At 38.9% G+C, this 13950-nt stretch overlaps 1 protein-coding gene across 1 annotated transcript in view; it reads right to left on the reverse strand.

The window, feature by feature from the left end:
* Positions 1-13950, reverse strand: part of XKR4 (XK related 4) — a 241639-nt gene that overhangs the window by 40735 nt on the left and 186954 nt on the right. The gene's annotated exons all lie outside the window — the stretch shown is intronic.

Consider the following 13950-nt stretch of genomic DNA (forward strand, 5'->3'; position numbering starts at 1 on the left):
AGATGTCAGGGTGGTTGAAGTCTCCCATGAGAACCAGGGCCTGTGATCGTGAGGCTACTTCCAGCTGTCGGTAGAAGGCCTCATCGATGACTTCCTCCTGGTCAGGTGGCCTGTAGTAGACCCCCCCAACAGTGTCACCCATGTTACCCTGCCCTTTAATCCTTACCCATAGGCTCTCAACTTGCTCTTCATCCACCCCGAGGCAGAGCTCCATACATTCTAGCTGCTCCCTCACATAAAGAGCAACTCCACCACCTCGCCTGCCCGGCCTGTCTTTCCTGAAAAGCACGTAGCCATCCATGACAGCATCCCAGTCATGTGAACTATCCCACCATGTCTCTGTCACTGCAATGAGATCATGGCCCTGCGACCGCACACAGCTCTCTAACTCTTCCTGCTTATTCCCCATGCTGTGTGCATTGGTATACAGGCATTTCAGAGAGCCAGTCAAGCATGCAAGCTTCCCAGGAGAGGTGCAAGAGGATCCTCCATAGCCATGTTCCATGCTGTCTCCCCTGGCTGTATGCACCCGCTGGAGGCATCCTGACTTGAGCGGTGTTTTACTGACTCTCCTGCCACTACACCACTCCCCTTCCCCCATCTTGCCTAATTAGCTATTCTTTAGAGCTATACAAATAAAACTGTCTTATCAGCCTATTAGCTTTCCACATCCTTGATTAGGAAATAACTAGTTCTAACTCCTTACAACTGCAGGTGAAGTTTTGTGCCTGTGCTCATCTCAGTGTTTAACCACTATTTTCTGAACATGCCAGGAAGGTTAACCACAGACCTTGGCAACACCTCCGAATGAGTGTGAGAGGTACTTTCTTGGAACTTTTCCAATCTTAGATGCTATTCACAAGATTACTGCAGCGGTGCTAGATTTGGTCAAGACTTCACATTTGTGTCAAGAAACTTCTAAGGGTTTTCATGCTAATTCACTGGTAATAATTATTAGAGGAATTAATTCTTTTGACTAGCCAATCTGGAAGCTCTCTATTCCTCACTAGTCTAGCCTAGACTCAGAGTTCATCCAGTAACATGACATTAAGGTTTTTTATTTAGAACTTCTCAGAATCAAAAAAGGCACATGAAGACAAGAGGCCTGGTTCTTAGATCAGTAGCAGAGTGTAAAATGCCAATAGTTTTCCTGATCTGAAAGAGAATTGAGCACTTCAGGTATTTAGGAGCATAAGTACTATGGACCATTAGTGGAATTTGGGTTGCTAAATCATTATGGGCCTTTGAAATCACCTTCTCTGATATACTTAGTATAATTACTTATTAAAACAGTCTAACTTGAATTTATTATTTCTGGCCAATGGCACATTCCAGGACAGGCACATGTGCCACTTGTGTACTTGTTGTCATAAGGTATGTACTCAGCCTATACAATAATCATGCTGTTTAAATAGCAATTTAAGAGCAGCACTAGCTAAATAAGAATGTTGGCTTAAGTCCACATTTTCTGAAATATTCCAAGTTGAATGGAGCCAAAGATTTGCTGCCTGTCTTTAAAAACATATTTTGCATTTTTCAGAAGAGAAATCAAGCTGCTATTTTATTGGCATATTTATAGATTGATTATTAACAAATCTCCCTAACTCCATAGAAGCTATTGTAGTCTAGGTATCACCAACCTGAATGGAATCATTAGTGCATTGTAATAATGTCCTCAAAATAGAAGGCTATAATGTGAGCGCTTAAGCTTGCATAATGAATACCAGACTATCATACAGTTATTACTCTGCACAGAATTAATTACAGAAACTGGAGAATATTCTAGGCTTGTGGTTTCTCCAAACGTTGGACTGTTTAGTAAACTTGACTGGCAGTTTCTCTGTTAAATTTTTTTAACCAGCAGTGAATCAAGTCGTGCAGTCAGTCTGAGTGACAACTAAAGAAAATCCACTAATAGGCTAACACACCACACTCCATTTTAGAGATGCTAAGACCATCCAGACAAAAAGGGATTGAAGTATTTGAGTTATATAATAAATAACTTAATAAGGCATGTACAATAACAGAACTGAGGAAAACAAGGATTCCAACCCAGGCAAGCTGTGTTTAATAGGCCTCAACAGCACAGCACGCAAATAAGCTTTTCTACCCAGAAAGGCAAATACTGCATACCTCAGCTAAAATGTCAATTATTTAATTGATTAAATTATTACTGTAATTAGTTTGTACCTTTTCTCTTTCCTGAGATGAACTTAATCAAAGCACCATTTGCACCTTTGAAAGCAAATGCTTAAATAATCACACATACTTTTCATAGGTCCTTGGCCCACCGAGTAGCTAGAGAATGAAACGAGGGGATTTGCTAACATATTAACCTGGTATAAATTAAAGCAGCTTGCAGGTAGTTGTCATTTGCTTTAGCTCTTGGTTGGCTTAAGGGACTATCGGTGCAACTGATGAGTGCTACAGGAGTGCAGCCACATTGCTTTTCCCACCGCCCTGCCCCTTGCATAGGAGGAAGAGCTACTCACCTCCCACAGCATCAGGGGATCTTTATACTTTGCAAAGCTCTACTACGGCCCCCTGCTTTGAATTAAGGGCTTCTCTGTGGTGGGAGTGATTGCATGGGCTTCTGAGATAGGTCAGCCCACCAAGCAATGCAAAGCTTTTTCCTCGGTTATGAAGCATCAAAGACACAGAAAACAGCTAACTCCAAATGTTTGGGGAAGAAGAAGGTGAAGCGGGGAGGAGAGAAAGGACAGAAAAGGTTTAATGGGTTGCAAGAAGCTAGAAAACACTGGCAATCGTTTCTATAAGAAAAATAAGATTTGTCAGAACTGCTTTCAATGTAAACACATAGTCACAAGGGAAGAAAGGGAAACTGCAAAGGAACGTAAAGAGCTGTTTCTTAATATGATTTTCTTCTTTGTCTTGACTGTGCTTGTGAATGTTTCACCTTAGCGGTTAAAAACTGTTACTCTTGCTTGCTGAGCAATGCCTTGTGGTGCAACAAGGTGCAAAGCGATCACAGAACATAGCTGGATGTGAGTCACGTTAAATCTGTCAGAAGAAAGATTTTGGTTGAAATTTGTGGAAAGTCCTTGTTCCATTTTCAAAAGTAACTTAAACTTGGATCTTTGGCAGTACTGAGGTACTTAACTCCCCCGATGTCAGTGGGAATATAAAAGTACTTTAAAATAAATCCTATGGCCGAGATATCCATATTTATAGATAACACTGACCATAAGTTTGCCATAACACCCCTACTGCAGACCAGCTGAAAATAACCCCTTCTGTTGAATCCCCAGTGCTAGTTCCAGTTCACGCTGGGAAGCTCATTTGAACTGTGCGGTATAACATTAATCACCAATAGTAAGTCTCCACTCCTCCCTCCCTTTCTTCCTGCGGCAGAGTTAGGAATTACACAGGTATAAAGATCTTGGGCTCAGGTTGCCCCAAACTGTTAACTCCTCTCAGCTCTTTCCTGATTTCCAAGTTTTTAGACTTTCTTCATAGAAGGGCTCTGCATTAGAAATAAGTAGCACTGGGGCAGCCCAGAAAGTCTGGAGTAAAAGGAAAAGGGTACCTTACATTGCTTGGGCTAATTAAGGGTGGTTCATTGTTGCCTCTGTTATTAGGGTAGATATTTTCTAGCCTCTTAAGTCTGACATATCTTAAGTGCCTGATTTATTTCTGCAAATAGGACGATTTAGAGGCTTCCCATTTTAAAATTATTTTTATCATAAATATCATAATGAGATCTGATTTAATGGTATCATCTAGCAGCAGTGTCTTAATGTTATAATTTCTATCCCTGTTTTACACCACTTTGTAAAATATATCAGCAATTGGTGGTTCTTTAGAACTAGATCTTGCTGTGGCTCGTGCAGAGAGGAAAACAGATTCACTATTCCAAGGAGCCTGACTGCAGTTTTTGACTTGGGAAAGCTGAATAGATTTGCAAATGCACCCTGAGGACACACTGACCTTGTTTCTTGCTGAGGGCTTATTCATTACCTCTCTGGGAACAGGACACATTCCCTGGAACTTACACTATGTTCTCAAAGGCGAGTTTTCTCCTATTAACTTTTAAATGCTCAGCTCTGCTCTGATGTTTCCAGGGGGCACACAAAATGCTCTGTATCTAGATAAGGGGCTTATCCCTACCTATATCCTTTTTTCTATCTGTGGCCAGTCATGCACACATGAACGTGCTTTTCCTCAGTGCTGAAGCTTCTGTTTGAGCGGCAATAGAAATAAATGAGAAATTCAAGATAAGGTAAAAGAACCATTCCAGGAGGGAGGACCCATCCTCATTCAGAGTCCAAGATATTTCTAGAGCGAAATTCCTTATAGCCAAATTGCTAATTCCCTGCTAAACTGTGCAAAGTGAGTGTGAATGGATGTAAGGACCCTTTACAACTACTGAAGACCTGAGCATGGTCAAACAAGAATTTTGATCTCTTTGCCAATACGTGCACAAGTGCTATGCACTAACTAGCCATAGGCATAGGTAGGTAAAGCTGGGAAACCCAAGCCTCAGCAAGGAGGGTGTCCATTTGCCATATGTTCAAAGTACAGCGCAGTTCTCATTCGGGCAAGTGCTCCCAGGGTCATTCTGCTCAAATCACAGCACAGTACCCTAGCTGACCACTTATATTGCCGGTACAGATGTAAGATAGAGAAAAGTCAAGTAGACAGGACAGACTTTTCTTCTGAATTAACTGAATGCAGAGGAACATAAGAAAAAGTGATGGTATCAGACTGTTTTGCTAATGCTGAAAACATCAAAATGACAGACCCAGATAACATTTTAAAATCCTATCGTGATTAAATAGAGGCAAAATTAGCATTTCTCACTTACTCTTGTGGATAACATAGTGATTATCTTCTGCAATCCAAAGGAGCACTGTACCATATATTTCTGATTTTATTACTTTTTGGTTTTACTCAGAAAGTTTTCAAAAGATGTAGAATATAGCTCAGGAATTTTCAAGGTTAATTGTCAAATCCTACATGACACTGTATCAACCTCTCTGCGGTAAATGTAGGCTTCTGATCAGCAGGCTGTCATGTGTATTTATTTATAAATCAGTGTTCCTAAAAACACACCTAAAAGCTCTACTTAGAGGTTGTGCCACAATACTGCAGCACTGCAAATACTAGTCACGTGGAAATAAACATTTTTGAAAGGTTAACCTTCCTCAGCCATGATGTGCTCTGACACCCTGTGGATGCCAACTGACTGCAGACAACGCTGGTGAGGAAGAGCGGTGGCTATGTCAGGAAAGAAGACAGCTGCTTATTTGGATGAACATTTACAGCTTAAAACGCTAGGACAGAAAAACTTCAGGGTGTTGTAGGAAGGTTAATTATATGGATATTGAGACCTGGAAAAAGCTCACAGCTGATTTATCCTGAGTGAGTTTTATGCCTCAAATCCGTACATGAATATTTATTCTAAGTAATCAATTATTTAATAGTATGTGAATACATTTATTTTAAATGTATCTTAAATTAATATTAGTTTAAAAAGTATGAGGAATCTAGCACAATGATCCAGCACGGAGGAAGTCTCCAAAAGATTTTCAAGGTACAATTTAGTGCAAACTTAAACTAAATATGTTTCACCACCATTCTTCCTGAGAAAACATCATAAGCAAATATGAGCCAAATGCCAGCAAATGTTGTAAGTTAAAAACTGAGACAAGGTAGACTCTGTTAATAAATGCAGCTTATCTAAGCAGTATCTTTGATACAGCAGGCACTGAAGAACCATCAGACCATCCTATTCTCTCCATGTAGCCTAAGTTAGATATTTTTAGAAATGACAGGCAATCTGAATGAAGTTTTTGGGCTTGATATAAGGCTTCTAGATAAACCTTAATGGATAGTGATAAATAGGTAGTTGGACCTTAATTTCTCTGCAACTGCAATTATCCAAACCCATAGCATGGTTTTCAGGAAAAAGTTGCAAGTTGAATCCATTTTCCCACGCCTTAGGCTCTTCATTTACTGCTAAACTCTATTTTCCCTTTCTAAGAAGAACAGATAACTCCAAGGTCAAGAATATTTTACAGAAAGCATTTCCCTTAACTCATCAAGAAATCCTCAAAGGCACACATTGCACTGTAAAACCACTGGCATTTCAAAAACAGCATTCCATCGAGACAAAAAGATAAGAATAAAAGGAACCAACAACACCAAACAGCACATACTGGTATAACTGGTATAACTGGTACATATATTCCAAGGCAAAAATATATAGTTTTCTTAATCATCTCAAGTGAATGAAATAGAAAATGTTGTAGAGTAGTGTTTCCATATCCTTATTCATGCTAGATAGCACCATCTTGTTCCCACAGTAGCAACATCACTTGGGGAATAATGTCCTATTCATTGTAAGAATACTAGAAACTGTCCTTAATGACAATTAACATGCATGAGAATACGCATCATTTTTTTTCACAGAAATGCTTTGGGATGGTTACACACAGTTAGCAGTGTTCTCAGTTCAATAAACGAACACCACTTGGAGGCAAAGGACATATTTCACAGTGCTCAGTATTATTTGTTCAAACTTTCTGCAAACTCAGGCGCATGTCACTTTCTCGATCTAGAGTTTTTTAGGTTTACAATCAAAGGCATTAAGAATTTAAGAAATAACTAAACTGATATTCTGGAGCACTAAATGTCAGCCTCAAAGAAGAGCAAGTTCCTTTCCAACTCATCTGAAATCAGGTTCTGGCAGGCACAGTAGAAGCTTGAGTGTGAGATTTTTCTTATTTTATTCTCAATTTCTCAGTCTATGCTATTCTCACAGCCTACAATAATACATAAGATGCATCCTGTAGATGAGGGAAGATAATGAAAAAGAATCAGCTCTATTAAAGTGAGGAGACCCTCAGATACTTCTTACAGACACAAGAAATCAAATGGTAAAAAGGAAGCCTGCAACATAGGATTTGCTCAATATTGCTCAGTATTGCTGTTTATAAGGCAATTAAATTTGGTACATCAGGCCTGCAGATAGGAAGAACCAATGAAATGAAGAAAACAGTTAAAAAGAAACATGGAATTTGAACATGTACCTTTGCAACAGCTTTGAACAGAAGGCAAAATGAAGCTATTAAGCCTTCTTACCTGAACTTGTCTTATTACTAGAGTATCTTTTCCTGCTCCCTCCACAAAATAATAGGAAAGGAGAAATTAAGTCTGTTTGTAAGAGGAGTAATTATGTTGAATAGGCTGAAGAACACTGAAGAACACGGTGAAGTCAACAGAACGCGTACAGCACCTTCTGCCCTCAAAATCTCTAAACGCTGCTTACCTTGAAAAGTGTCCTAGAATCATTTCTGGCAATTAGGCAATTTTTTAAAGTGGAGACCCTTCAAGCTCTTATGCTGTTATGTTCTGAATCTGCAGCTTCAAAAGACTTTGGAAAGTGTTGATGACACTTACTTTATCATTATGGCCCATGCAAGCAGTTTTTATTTTTCTGTAGCAGTTCTACGCACATATTTCTACAGGTTGAACTGGAAATTTCTCCACTTGTTTGAAGAGTGACTCTCACTCTCTTTATATATGTATATACATATTTCCTAGGGCCTGAAAGGGCCTGTTTTCTTGGCATTGATTTCTGTGGCCAGCTTGTGCCTTTCTTGCATTGTTTTGCAGAACTTCATCACAAGTGGCGTTGTACACTGAGAGCAATGTACACAGTCACTCACTGTAGCATATCGTCCCTATTAGAAATTGAGGTGGAGAGTATACAAAGTCAGTGCATAGTATTGTAACAGCATATAGTAATGAATGCAGAAAAACCCTTTATCTGAGTAAGTCTTGTCTGTAACCTAGAAAAAAATGCTCAACCTCCAAGAGTCTATGTAATTAATTTCCATTGTTTGGAGTCTGAATGGCTTCCTACCCTTAGAAATGACAGCCACTTGCTCAACAAGTCAGTTTTAGTCTTATAAAGAAATAAAAGTTGTAAATAGAGGAAATGACGCTTTTCTGATTTACCTATGCTGACTGAATGACACACTAGCTGACATAGTAGAGGTTTGCTCTTTACGGTGAAAAAAGTGTTCAACCAAGTGGGGCAATCAGTGCCTTTGTACTAAGGCAGGCTTAGATACTTAATCAGACAAGTCTTGACACATTCCACTATGTTTTTTCTGCAAGTATCTTGTAGAAAGGTTATTTTTCCTGTACTTCCTCATTTGCCCATAGCTGAAGGCCAGGCCAGCTCTAATTCATGGGTCATAAACATATCTTTCAGTCAGCTGATAGGACATATTTCTATCAAAGACATATGTAATATTCATTGTTTTATTATGAAGTATTATTAATTATTGCATTATTTAGAGTCATGCACAAACAAGTTTCCACCCCATGCTCTGGGCATTTTTATGTCATTTAATTTCACAATCAGTCTAATCCTCCTCCAACAACATATGCTCTGACAGAGGAGTAATTGAATACTATCCTAGGTATTAGACCTAGCTCCCTGTGTAAATACCTCAGACCAAAGATGAGCCTTCCAGAGAGTTTGTGAGATAACTGACGCAGGCCCCAATGAATCATGAAGATGTCATAGTCCAGAGGTCAGAAGTTTATTATGAAGGATATTTGACTGACTTTGCCCACTCATGTCAATGAAGGTATTATGTTTCAGCAGTACCAGCTGCAACAGTAAGAAAGGGGTTGTTCATAATAACTAGGCCGCAAATCACTCAGTTAAGATGTGATAACAGCTGTTGTTCTGGTATGTTACTGAGAGGAGAGAATATGAAAAAGTCTTATTTCCTGAGTTACTTTGATATGTGAGCCCGCACTCCAGCAGCCTGCAGGGTGGTGCACAAGACGGTGAGAGTCTGTGAACACTGCACAGTGAACACTGCAGTGGCAGCAAGAGGTTGCACTTTCCCGGCCACTCAAAAACATAGGAAACTGAATTTCTGTATAGGCAGCCAGATCAGAAGGGGGCCAGCGTATTCACCTGTGATACAAATCATATCATCCTTCCTTGTTTGTTAATATCAGTATGATCTCTCGCCATTGCCACCATTTTCCCCCATTATCTCCATTCAATCTGGATTGATTCATACACCCCTCCTACAAAGCATGTAGCTGGGAGTGGATCACATCTAGTAATGATCCATATCAAACAGCCCTCATGACAGGAAAGCAGTTCCCCACAGCTACTTATTAGGTCCTGCCAGAGAACAAAAACAGAAGAATGTAATGACCAGATCATCCACCCTGTTCAGACTCTTTTCCTAATAACAGTTGAGAGCTTCTCAAGGACCTAGAAGAATCAGAGCTGGTAACTTGTTCCCTCTGCTGCCAGGAAAAGGTGAACAGGTTGTGCAGCTCCTCTTCCATGCTCAGATTCTGGTCAGAGAAGCTGATAAAAACCAAAAGCCAGATTACCTTGGCAACTCCTCTCAAAAAAAATCTATAAAAAGAAGAGGTGGAGGAGGAGTAATTTAGAGAAGAGAGAAGATATTTACTGGGAAGAAGAAGAGTTTTTTGGGCAAAGGTGAATAGCTTAATTCATTCCCTTTCAGGAAAAGCATTGACAGTCTGCAGCAACCATGGGTATGTGGACTTCATCAGTCTGGTAATTCAATGACTTTCTAGACTATACATTAAGATACTAGTTGACTCAGTGTCTGGTGTCTTTTCAGTGCTCTTTTCAGGACAGCCTTGATCTGAGATATCTGACCTATAACATGAGGACAACTCAACTAAAGACCACTCAGAGAAGTCTTCTAAGTCAGAGTTTGTCTGTGAGCAGAAAAAGGAACCATTCCTGCTATTGTGAACTCCCAATGCACATGATCATTTCTCCTGACTGTTTATCTGCAATTCTGTGAGGAAGAATAAAATACAGTAAAGAGTTTTAGGAATGCTGAAGATAACATTGTACTGTCTACCACTGAAGCAATAATGATAAGGAAAAACTGTTCCATTTTACTGTTGTAATCATTCACCAAGAGTACGACTTTCATAAACATATAAGCCCGGCAGCACTATTTCATGGCCAATTAACTTGGGATTTCCTGCATTAACTAAATTACAGAAAAAAAGCTTTGTCTCAGAGAAAACTCTGTCTTTGACTGTGCAAAATACAATGCAGGGTTTGCTAGCAGAAGCACTCTTGTGTCTCATGATGTCAACATTATTCATTGGGAGTACTAAATGGAAATAGTAGCTAATATTCATCCTGGGTTGTTCCATACAAAAGCGTCAAAGACATATTGATGAAGAAGAATATTGCAGCAGAAGCTTGAATTATTGTTCTCTGTTTTGGATTAATATAGGCTTCTAGCCCTGACAAAAGATAAGAAGAGTTAAATGTAAAGAGTAATAAACATTCAATAATTTTAAGACTCCTCATAAACAGCTGCTGAATTTCCAATTTCAGTATTTTTTTTTATCCACAAACTCTCCAATGTTCTTTGGTCACTAAGTAAGTATTTAAAAGAAGTAATGTAGTATTTATATGATATGGATGATCTCTGTTAATTAAACAGTGAGGTTTACACTGACACAGCTCAAGGCACAAAGCTCTATTTGATTTCAAACCCAGCTGTCAGACAGCCATCAGAGTTTCAAAAAAGTATGCTTGAACTAACAGCTCCTTTTCATTAGTTTGCAGGTGGTAAAGTACATTCAGTAAGAGGCCTTAGAGTCCAAAATCTCATTTTCTCTTTTTGTTGAAGAGAACTAAAGGAATTCATGACAGGGTTTTCTGCTGGCTTTACGCATGGATCCTGTTTATATTTCTATGTTGTATATAGTTTCCCAAGGAAGTGTAAGCTGCACATTTCAGAACATAAAAGTTTTATGTAGTATTTATTACTGAAGCTGATAGTCTAGCTGAAGTCTTTTGATACTGTCATATGAATGGCCACTTGGCCAAAACTTGAACAATTAAACTAGGGACCTCTATAGCTAAATAAATTTAACCTATTACAACCTGAGCTAAAAAATGCAGATTTTCTAGGGAGTACTGCAGAAAAATAGGCAGCGGTACAAGAAAAGACCTGTAGCATACTCCCTAATGGATTACACAACACATAATTGATTTAACTCTTAATAAGAACCAATTTATACCTTAGGCTGACATATTTCCACTGCAAAGGCTTTGAAGATCTTGAATTGTTATGTAGGAATACTTTTGTTTGCCAATTCAATAGGAAATACACTTATATTAATAATATTACAAATATTTATATTTGCCTGTGGAAGCTGATGTAATAACTACAAAGAAATTTTATTGGAGAAGATTCAACCATAGGCTACTTAGGGATTAGATCTTTCTCTTACTTGCCTCTGAAGCTATAAGCTCTAGAGGGTCAACCTAGGTTAGATCTAGAAGCAGTGTAAATGTTTTGTGAAAAGTAAGATATTCTACTTAAATATCTCAATATTAAAGTTTCATTCTCACTTTTATCCAAGTATTTCAATTAGCCTGAAATATGAGTCTATGGAGATACTTCAAAATGCCTTTTTCTAACTCATGAAAGTTTAGCAGAAAAATTATTTGAAAAGTAACCATGATTTTCTCCTTATGCGTTAGAAGTCTCTGTTCATATTATGCAGTTATGATATCATTCAGTGTAACTTCAAACAAGTGTCTTTAAGCTCCCCTAGAAAGCCCACCTACAACTACAACTGACCTACAGAAGTAGTAGTGATGCAGTGGACACAGTGCATAATTTTGGCTCGTAAACTTGATTGATACTTGATTAGTAAACGGTGGCAATTAACCATCTTCCCCTTGCCGGGAATAGAAGACAGTGCAATGTTGCCTTCCCTCATCTTGCCCACACCCCTGTCCGGTTTTCTATAGGCCACTGCAATATCGGGTAATGTACTGAGCGGCTGCAGTGAGCCTTTGGGCATGAGAAAGCCCTTTTAATAGCAAGTCCTTATATCAAGGTCATGTCAGATATTAAATTGATAAGAATGGATAGTAACTTGAGCTTACTCAAAAGGTCATGAAGACCAGCCCCTTTTATTTATTTCTGTGGGAGTACTTATTACTCCTCTGTCCTCCCTTATTGTTGAACATTGCCTGCTGTGGGCTAATGAGGCCATTTCACATGAAAGCCTTTTCTCTGGCTCTGGAAAGACAATATGAGGAGCTGCCTTGATTTTCTCAGACTCCAGTGATGTAAACATATTTAAGTAGTGCATTAGGTACAGATGTGAAACAATTCAACTACATTTATTGAGAGCAAATCAGATAAGTATGTCATGAATTGATCCATCACTGTAGTTGCAGCTGCTAAGAGGAATTATACAACCAGGTGGAACGCTTGGAAATGCTAAACAAAAGCTGCATTATTTAAAGGTTACATTAAATCTCTCTAATGCATTTTTAAAAGGAATGTCAGACTCATTTCTAAGAGTTTCTTTGATAGTGCTGATAACACTGATTAACCAGGCTCTTTACAGACACTCAACAGTTTGCAGTCACATAAGGGTCACCACAGATATTAGGAGTTTTTGATAAAAGCTGCAGTAAAGGGGTTCATTCATGTCAACTACTTACTCATCTAAGGCTATGTCACTTACTTTTGCTTTAGGCTGATAGTCATCTGCGCATCTAAATACACTTGAAATATTTATTTCTTCTTACTTTGCACGGCCTCAGAAATCCTTATTTTATGATTAATTTTATCAGGCTATAGCATTAGAAAGGCTATTGATGGCCTTTTCACGTCAAGGATGCCTCGTCTTGCTTTGCCTTGCCTTGCCTTTTCTGCCTTGCGCTCCTCTTATAATGCCAGAATTAATAAGGAGCTTATTAATAATCCCAAGTATTCAAGGGTACAAAAACCTCTCCCTCCCCCCAAAAAAGATAAGGATCTCCAAACGACAATAACATGCTGATATTTAGCAGAAGATGAAAAAGAAGGGTGGATGGAAAGAAGGATAGTTAACGAGATCTAAATTTGAAACCCAACGAGCATGGATTTTCATTGTTGGTAGGAACAGCGTGAGAGAGTTATATAAGGAAATAAATTCACTATACATACAACCCATACAACCATCAGTTCTGTTACTCTCCCAGTTAAATTGCTACCATTTAAAAAATATATTAAGCATTCATGAAAAAACAGAGGGAAAGTTTGGTGATCATTTTAGCCTTATGACTAACTTTTGCTTCACAGACTAGCCTGATTAGTACATACTTTCTCTGAAGACACCTTTTAAATAAAGCAGCTCCAGATCTGCAGCTCCAGGAATCTCAGTAGGGCTATATAAGACCATGCTTCACTGATTCAGTAAATCTGGGTCTGAAGTGCTTTTTACTGGACTAGATGGCCCATAATGCTGAGGCATTTTTCAATACGTATCTGTCTACTTCTGCCAAAGTTCCTCTCATCTTTCTTTAGGACCAGGGCTACTTAAGTAATAAAGTAGTCTAGCTCTGGATCATTTTCAGTTTTTTCTGCATCTCAATACGATCCCAGCTAATGGTATTTGAGTGAAATAAAATATCAAATTTAAGACCTGAGATGCACTCTGAGTAAAGTAGACTGTGCTGGCCCAGGAATAAGGGACCTTGGGTTTTAGTCCTACTTCTTGCTGTGTGAAAATGGGATTGTCACTTCATTTAGCTGAAACCATCTTCCCTGAATGTAAAACTGAGATAATAACAAGTAGCTACAAACATGTACTGTGGATGAAAAGCCTGCACAGAAAGAGTTATTTCCTAAAATAATGTAGATGAAGATACTATAATGGATAAGGAATACAGGTGTCTGGGGGACACCCATGACTTAGGCCAGAGCTTAAAAGTCTTAAAAAAGGCTAGAAAGACTCCTGAAAAGCTGGAGTGGGAAGGTGTTGCAACAGCAGCAACACTATCTTCTCTGAGAGAGAGATAGAGAGGCAGGGACGACAGCGTGTGGCAGCATTTTCTTCTCTGAGCATAGAGAAGGTGGTGCCTTAATTCAATGAACAAGC

Source organism: Struthio camelus, chromosome 2 (genome assembly GCF_040807025.1).
Source record: "Struthio camelus isolate bStrCam1 chromosome 2, bStrCam1.hap1, whole genome shotgun sequence".
NCBI classification, from domain to species: domain Eukaryota; kingdom Metazoa; phylum Chordata; class Aves; order Struthioniformes; family Struthionidae; genus Struthio; species Struthio camelus.